The sequence below is a fragment of the Coturnix japonica genome, chromosome Z (genome assembly GCF_001577835.2).
Source record: "Coturnix japonica isolate 7356 chromosome Z, Coturnix japonica 2.1, whole genome shotgun sequence".
Classification (NCBI taxonomy): Eukaryota; Metazoa; Chordata; class Aves; order Galliformes; family Phasianidae; genus Coturnix; species Coturnix japonica.
Window position 1 is genome coordinate 36,711,836 of NC_029547.1, and position 8,838 is coordinate 36,720,673.

At 41.6% G+C, this 8,838-nt stretch overlaps 1 long non-coding RNA gene across 1 annotated transcript; it reads right to left on the reverse strand.

Annotated features, from left to right (window-relative positions):
• Positions 1–242: 242 nt before the first annotated feature.
• On the reverse strand, positions 243–8,521 carry LOC107306243. The gene is made up of 3 exons (XR_001552049.2): positions 8,106–8,521; positions 1,244–1,378; positions 243–564 (listed from the first exon to the last, which is right to left on the reverse strand). It is a non-coding gene; the product is annotated as an uncharacterized LOC107306243 (long non-coding RNA).
• Between the last annotated feature and the right edge of the window lie 317 nt (positions 8,522–8,838).

Below are 8,838 nucleotides of genomic sequence, written 5' to 3' on the forward strand. Positions count from 1 at the left end.
GTGAAAATCTAAGTGGAAGTTTCAGACTCATAAAGGCCTAAGACCAAAAAATATAATTTAAGATGAGGGCAGCAGAAAGTGCATATTCTTGTTCTGTTTCATTCAGGATAAAGCAAGATGAATCAGAGTTCATTATTTTGACTTCCATTGTATTTACACCTTTTGCAAGAACTTCAGTACATAAATGCATGGGAAAGCACACACAGCTGGCATAATAGCACAGATGCAGGCTTGCACTACACTTGTCTTTTCTGACAGTTTTTCATTGGAGATGAATGCACAAATAATACTCAGAAGTTCTCAGTCGCAAGGGAGCCAGTGGTGTCACATTCAAAGACACAGATTGACTGAACAGATTTGTTTCAATGGCCCCTTTTAGCAAGCTAAACGATGAGCTCCTCATCAGACTGCTGCTTCCAGGGAGCATGATGGCACCTTCATGTCTGCCAGGAACCCCATTTCCTCTTTCAGAGCATCCCCTCGGCATCTCTGCAGAATGATCTCAAGGGATGGCACAGGCCTGCAGTGCAATTGTAGAGACAGCAGGCCACTTCGTTTCCTGGCCTATGTTTCAGGGAGGAAAACAAACAAACAAACAAACAAACAAACAACAACAACAAAAAAACAGTGAGAGAGAAAATTGGGTCAAAAATTGTGTGGTCAACACAATTTTTTCACAGGTTAATGTTTCTTGGAGAATTGATGCCTTTATCTTGTTTTCACTCCACTTTTGATTGGATGCAACCACCTCAGCTTGTTGGTTTTTTACTGTTAGAGATCTTCCAAGAAGCTCCATGTGCTTCAGAATACAGCATTATTTGGCTAAGAAAAGCTGAGAGTTCTGTTTACAAGAGAACTACCACCATCCAAGGCAAGAGGATACACAGTGATTACTCTCTGCCTTATCTTTTCCACAAAAGATAGGCTCAATGACCCAAGATCAGAGTCCAGAATGACATAAAGCATTCATATTGTAATTACAAATACTGATAGTACTGAAACATGATTAGAGGTTCATCTTCTCTGCTGGTGAAGGGCACACAGAATTTTAAGAATATTTTGGTACAGTCAGACTTTTTCATCTTAGAGCCATCAATAATGGCTCCTATTTTTGCTCAAGGTATACCAGAGTTTCTCAAAGCATGTTTGTGGCTCAAAAGTTTATGCACAAGGCCCTTTCTTATGAACTGCAAAATTAAGAATTTTGAGAAGGACCAGAGTTGGATTTAGACTCAATACTTACCATATGTATAGTGTTGCATAAAATGCTGAATTGATTATGACACCCTGGAGAAATCCATACGCTTTCTTAGGGACAGCGTCCTTCTCTTTGAGAGATAACCATCAGTTATACTACCTCCAGCATGCAGATATCAAACTGAAAACAAGGAAACGTTCCACTATTTATTACTGCCCACAGTAAGGAGAAAATAGATTTATTTTGTTACATAGTGTTCTTCTAAAACCTTTGAAGTGAAAGAGGTCACTCTCATTTTTAAGTCAGATACTCTCTGAAGAGAACACAGGAAATACAGTACTACATGAAATCAGTACTTTTGCTAATAAAAAATTCAGAATGCACCCATAGGATGTTCAAACTGTGCCAGGTCTGCCTGGAAGAAAACTGGAAAGAAATCTGCAATCACTCCAAACTGTGTCAGTGTTTCAAGATCATTTTCAGCAGGTAGACCATCATAAATGTTTTATTTAAAATAGTTTGGTTCTTTTATAATTTAAGTTGGCATCAAAAAGATCTAGCCTGATGTAGTTAACGGGCTAGTAAGAGCTGGGTAATTGGTAATCTTAACCCAGAAGTCATTTCTACTTTGTTGACTTCAGTCAAAAAATTTTTGAGCTCACTCATCAGGTGTTTTGTCTGCAAATATGGGAAGTTTATTCTAACTTGAAAACACAGCAGTGATGGTGGAAGGCCTCAAGGTCCACTTACCTACTCTTAGTTAGTACTGTTTTTGCCTTAGCAATTGTAGAGAGGTGCTCTGCTCATTGTGCCATATCACTTCCATTTCAGTGTACAATGAGCCCCTTTGTTATTCAGGATGGAATTGCATACTGTGGATGTAATGCCATTATATGTTTTGATGCTGCAGAAAATGGGACATGCTCCATGTGCTGTTCAAGCTGCTCTCCAGCTTGTGCCTAGCTTGGATATCTGAAAACATAAATATGTAAGGACAGTGGAATGTTTCTGTGCAACTGTGTTAGTACCAAATGTGGGGACAAAGTAGCAAACTTTGCCTTTACGTCACTCCAAAGGTCGCCTCTAAAGCATTTTTGGACACATAAGACATGTTTTCTCATCAGTTCTTGCTGTACTGTGGCTCCAAAGAGCTGCCCCAGCAGAAAAGACTGATACTGACTACTATCTGCATCTTCCAGAGATGGCCCTCATGCAGAAAGCTGAAAGGTAGGCAGCACAAATGCTTTCTCTGTGCTAGCAGGAAAGGTGACTGCACAAGCTACTTTTGCAGGACTCGTTTGTATATTACTGCTTCTTGTGCAGTGTTGCATTCCAGAAGGGCAGCCAAGGATGTGCCCTTGCTCTTAAGAAAAGAGACAAGTGCTTCAGAAAAAAAAGGTCTCTGTCACATATTGTATTTCAGCCCTGTTTCACTGAATTGGATAGTTGCAAGCCTATTTGTATTGAAGACCTGATCATTGGTGATAACACTGTCAACAGCATGGCATTACCACCCATAGGCAGCAAAAAAAAAAGGCAGTTTTAGATTGAGCAGCTTCACAGAGCTTCCTAAATTGTTTCAGGGACAAATTAGAAATCCCACAAAAGCAACAGATAAAAAGGATGTGGCACCTCCTCCTAGACCTGAAGCCTTATCTCTTGTTCTTTAAATGTGGAGGACTGAGACTTACCATGGAATATTTGCTTAAACACGTGGTTTTTAAAAATCAGAACAGCATCCTTTCCACATCACCAGTCACCAGTGACCAGACTGCATGTCAGTTTGGAAATGCTTTAGTTGTTTACACATTTTATAAGTAACAGCAATAACATGCAGTCGGATTAGTATTTGAAAGATGTGAATAGAGAAAGACACAGGAAGAAAGTTTGGGAAGCCCTAATTTATTAGAAATTCTTCAATACCCATCTCTATTATATGGATGAAAGAGAAAAAGATGAAGATGTTGAAAACACCGACTTTTAAAGAGTGGATGTTTCCACATGATTTTCTGACCATGTAGCCAAGCATCTCTCCCCCTGCCTAGTTAGCACTCCACTTAGAATTCTTCTATATAAAGACAGATAACCTGGACCCACCCTTATATGAGGGCAATGCCAACCTTCCCTGGAACAATGCACCTGGCTGTGTGATGTCATTCTTTCAAGAACATCCCCCCCAAAAAAAAAAAAGCAAAGCCAGATGGGTAGGGCTAGGGTTCAGCACTGTGAATCTTTTGTTTGCTGGTCCATGAAGGACAGAAGTCACTTTGCTCTGTGTTACTCTATTCAACAAAGATCATGTTCTCAGATATGGTTGCCTCTATCTGAGGATACAAAACTATATTTAAACACCTCAGAGTAAGAAATCAGATAACATTCAAGCTAGAAAGTATTCTGATTTTGAAGTTGCAGTTGTTTAGTACAGTTAATTAAATGTGTGACTACTGCTATTTTTATTGGTTAGCATAGATAGACATAGTTAAATGTACCTTTAACACGCAGGTAGATGGCTATGTTTAACTTTTCTCTTTATCATAATTCTTGTATGTTAGCCCAAGCATACCTGAAAGATCTGTGAGCCATTGCAGGTTCAGGTTCTTAGGTACAGTTTCAAAATAGGGAGAGATATTCTGTTTTTGACAGCATGACATAATTCACGCTCTAATTCTGTTTAGCTCTTAGAATCTCTAAAATAACCAGAGGTGGGTTAAGTCTGTGAATCCAAGTCTGGAAGCAATACAATTTTGTTTTCTTATGGTTTTTGGTTTGGTTTGGTTTTGCCAGTAAAAAGGTAATAGAACTCCACAGAAAACTTTGACAATTCTGTAATGTTCAACAGACAGACAAATGATTTCTTTAATGTATTTTTAACACAGACTCCCCGTAATCAAGGAGCACTTTGTCACACACAGAAAGAAAGCTTTGCCTTTTCTTGCATTTAATGTATAGCATGATCCTCAAGTCCTCTCATTTCAGTCTCTACACTGAAACACATTATCATGAGGATAAACCACTTAGTTAGGTAAATTGCACGAGCAGTTCAAGAACTGCCAGACAGAAAACTGTCTGGGTCTGCTCTTTTGTTCATTGAAGTCAGAGTCCTTCAGTGACAAAAGAAGAAGAGATCAGACAGAACAAGAAGGTTGAGAACTTATTTGATCTCTGCAGTGTTGTCTGGAAGGTTTCACGAGACACAGATAATCTACAGATCTTCAGAAATATTGAGCTGAGCATTTTAGCAGATCTTGCACAAACAAATTCTTGCTGACAGTGTCTACCTGTTTAATTTCATTTTGTAGCACTCCACTTAGTACTGTGATGCCAACATATGAGAAACACTACCTTCAATAGCAGTAACAGTAAAGATGGGAGAAAGGTTTATGTACAACAAGATATTATAACATTATAACTCTACCATGAAGAACAAGATACTGCAGAGACTGCAGAAGAATTTTTGACTCATTTCAGTGGCTTCTTCTGTAAACCTATGCACACATCAGAATCCCCAACTTGAAAGGACAAGGAGGAAGAGAAGAGGCCTGGTCAACTTGGATGTGTCACCCAGACATACATAGGAAGAGCAGTTTTAAAAATAAACAGAGTGACCGGTCGCTGACCAGTTGGTGATGCCATTCACCTTACCATGAGTCAGCTACACGAAGGGAGCTGCTGGGCATGTGGAGCTTTGTAGGGTTGCATATAGGTCTTGCCCTGATTCCTGACAGCTCCACAGTTGTGGTTGCCATCTCTGTTTGACATCAGGTTCAGGAGGAAGAAAAGATGAGCCTGCATTTAATTAATTGCATTCAATTAAATTATTCTTCTTCAGTAGATTGCAATCATAGAAATTCCAGTGGAGAATAAATCCACATTTGTTAGATGTTAGATCAAGATGCAAAAGTCAAGGTCAAGAATTTAACAGTTTCATTCACAACCAGCCCTATGTTCCACCACAACCTATTTGTTTCCCAGGCATCTGCCTCCCACCAATGCTGTTCCTTAACCACAAAGCTAAGAGTGCATATACTAAGCCACTGCACAATGTGCCTCCAAAACTAAAATAAGATCACTGCTGGCAAATGTGGATTTTCCATTATAGCTTCTCATACAAAGAACAAAAGACAGCCTAGAGTGGGATGACTTCAATTACGGGCTGAAGGGAAAGGAAGGAAGGAAGGAAGGAAGGAAGGAAGGAAGGAAGGAAGGAAGGAAGGAAGGAAGGAAGGAAGGAAGGAAGGAAGGAAGGAGGAGGAAGAGAAGGACAGGGGAAGGGGAAGGGAGGAGGAAGGAAGGAGGAGGAAGGGAAGGAAGGAAGGGAAGGAAGGAAGGAAAGGAAGGGAACAGGAAGAAGGCAAGGAAGGAGGGCAGGAAGAAGGAGGAGAAGGAAGGGAAGGAGGAGAAGGAAGGAGGAAGGGGAAGGAAGGAGGAAGGAAGGGAAGGAGGAGGAAGGAGGAAGGAAGGAAGAAAGGAAGGAAGGAAGGAAGGAAGGAAGAGAAGGAAAGGAAGGAAGAGAAGGAGAAGGAGAGGAAGGGAGGAAGGAAGGAGAAGGAGGAGGAAGGAGGAGGAGAGGAGGAGCGAAGGAGAAGGAGGAAGAAGGAAGGAAGGAAGGGAATAAGAGGAGAAGGAAGGAAGGAGAAGGAAGAAGGAAGGGAAGGAAAGAGAGGAAGGAGAAGAAGGAAGGAAGGCAAGGGAATGGAAGGAAGGAAGAAGGAGGAGGAGGAAAGAAGGAAGAGGAAGGGAAGGAAGACGGAGGAAGGAAGGAGGAAGAAGGCAGGAAAGGAGGAAGGAAGGAAGGAAGGAACGGAAGGAAGGACGGAAGAAGGAAGGAAGGAGGAAGGCAGAAGAAGGAAGGAAGGAAGGAAGGACAGGAGAGGAAGGAAGGAGGAAGGAAGGAAGAAGGAGGGGAAGGAAGGAGGAAGGAAAGAGCAGGAGGGAAGGAGAGGAGAAGGAAGGAGGAAGGAAGGGAAGGAAGGAAGAAAGAAGGGAGGGAGGAAGGAATGGAATATGAAGGAAGGGAGGGGGAGAAGGAAGGATTAGCATGAGGAAGGAAGGAAGGAGGAAGAGGAAGGAAGAGGAGAAGGAAGGAAGGAAGGGAGAAGGAAAGGGAAGGAGGAAGGAGAAGAGGAGGAAGGCAGAGGAAGAAGGAAGGAAGGAAGGAGAAGAAGGAAGGAGGAAGACGAAGAAGGAAGGAAGGGAGGAAGAGGGAAGGAGGAAGAGGAGGACGGAAAGGAGGAAAGGAGGCGGAAGGAAGGGGAGGATAAGGAAGGAAGAAGGAGGAAGGAAGGGGAAGGAAGGAAGGAAGGAGGAAGGAGGAAGGAAAAGAGAAAGAAAAAGAAAAAGAAAAAGAAAAAGAAAAAGAAAAAGAAAAAGAAAAAGAAAAAGAAAAAGAAAAAGAAAAAGAAAAAGAAAAAGAAAAAAAAAAAAAAAAAAAAAGAGGAAGAGCCCAGCCAACCCTCTTAAACACAGAAATGAAGTACAACCAAACCAAACCAAAAACCATGAGAAAACAAAATTGTATTGCTTCCAGACTTGGATTCACAGACTTAACCCACCTCTGGAGTCCTCCATATATCATGAGATTTGTTTAAAATCAGTGACTAATCAGTAATAATAAACATTGAGCCTTTCTGTGAACCTTGGCTGGGTCTCAAAGCTATTTGCAAAAAAGTACACCCTGCTATTTTCTTCATTTCCTGGATCTCTGAGCACCAGGAAGTAAATTATTCTGTGATTCACAGTAAAATCAGGAGGACTGACAAAACCAAAAATGGCTCATGAGCAAAACTTGGGAACATGCATGAGCGTCTGCCTTCATCTTCAGCAGCCACCCAAACCCTCAAAGGGACTGATGGCCAGAGCTGGAAATCTGCATGCAGGACCCTGGTGAACAGTGAATAGCCAGTGCTGGAAATCACATATCCCCCCCGGCCCTGCTGAAACTGCACTCTGTGAGGGGCTGCTTCAGCAAGGAACATTAGTACCAGATATTTGGCTTTTAGGCTGTATTCTCAGCTCTGAAAAAGGAAGGAGGATTGTTACCATCCTTTGCATAGCTGATCATGTATCAGATTGTTTACGTCTTTCTACCACAAGGACAAACTACCCTTGAAATGCTGAGTGGTTCATGAAGTGAAAAAAATGGCAAAAACTCTGGAGTTGCGTATTACATACGAATGCAGGCTGATAATTAGCACATTGAAGAGTCTTATATTTGAGGATATTTCAAAGCTGCATCATATTTATACCCTTATTCACTGTGGCAGCAGACACATTCCTGTCTATTCTCTCTTTTTGTATTTTTTTGTTTGTTTATATTTTTCTTCCCCCTCCCCCCCAACTTTAAGATAATCTTCAGTCTTTCTAGTGAAGGTGATGTGCACAGTAGGAAAGGATTCCAAGGAAAAATTTCAACCCTTATTGGTACAGTAAAATGTAATTTAGAGGAGGGAGAAGCAGCAAGAGGAAACAAGTCCTATGTGGCTCCTTCCAGCAGCAAACCCATCATTTTCACATTCACTCCCTGTGCAGCCTTCATGTAGCACAAGACTGCTGACATATCACAGCCCTACTGTGGGGCAGCCCCAGACATAGGGGTCCATGGGACAGCCTTTCCAGTAGCCCCTTAGCCGGGCTGGGCAGTCAGTGAGTGCTGGTGCCAGAGCAGTTGGAGTGAAACAAGACACAACTGAACAAGAAAGAAGCAAGGACAAGGGAGACAGAAGGAACAGTTCCTTTCTGTATGGATCCATTTCAAAACCTCCCTGGACTGTAAAAACCTTGCCCCGAACCCTTCACTTAGTTATGGCACTTTATTTAAAAAACCTTCGCAAAAGGTCAAGAGCACATCCTGTTGCAGCGGGCCTTTTCTTTCCAGCTGGGTGTCTTGTTTCCCTCAAAAGTCACTCACCTGAAGCCCCTAGTGGTGGAGCTGGTAGGCTACAAGGACATAGTGAAAAGAAGAGGAAGGTATGCTGGTGTTGAATCAGGGTTTTTGTGATGTCACAAAACGCACACACTGCTCTACACAGATCTCTACTGTCTTTTAAAGTCAGCAGAAGTTCTTATGAAAACCACACTGTGTTACATTTCCTCTGCAATTTACCATTTTCCCACAATTCTGTCCTAACTCCTGGCCACTAACAAATTAGTTGAATGCTGATATTGGTCCTGGACTATACCTGAACCTTCCAAGAGAGGACTCATGATTTTCTGTGTGAGACACCTATTGGCAAATTTACTGTAAGTGTTCACTACCCTGCAGGGTGCATGAGAAACTGTTGATCACAGCCTGAACTTCTTATTAACCACCTAAGGCAAGCAATGAGTCAGCTGCAGGAGCACAGGTGAAGGTAATTCAGCTGTGCTACAAGAAGGGGTGGAGCTTGATTTCATTTAAGGGCTGACTACCACTAAGACAAGATCTCTTTCTCTAGAGATTGGTCCTGTGTGGAGTTCACAGCAAGCCTTCAACATCGGTGAGCATTTCACATTTATCACTGATTATCTTTGTATCATTATAATCTTTCATACAAAATATCTAGTTTAACCTCTGTTTACCTGTCAGCTGTACACAAGACAACATGTATATAAATTGATTAATATTTTGAACATTTCATCTGGATTGATGAAAAAAAGAAAAC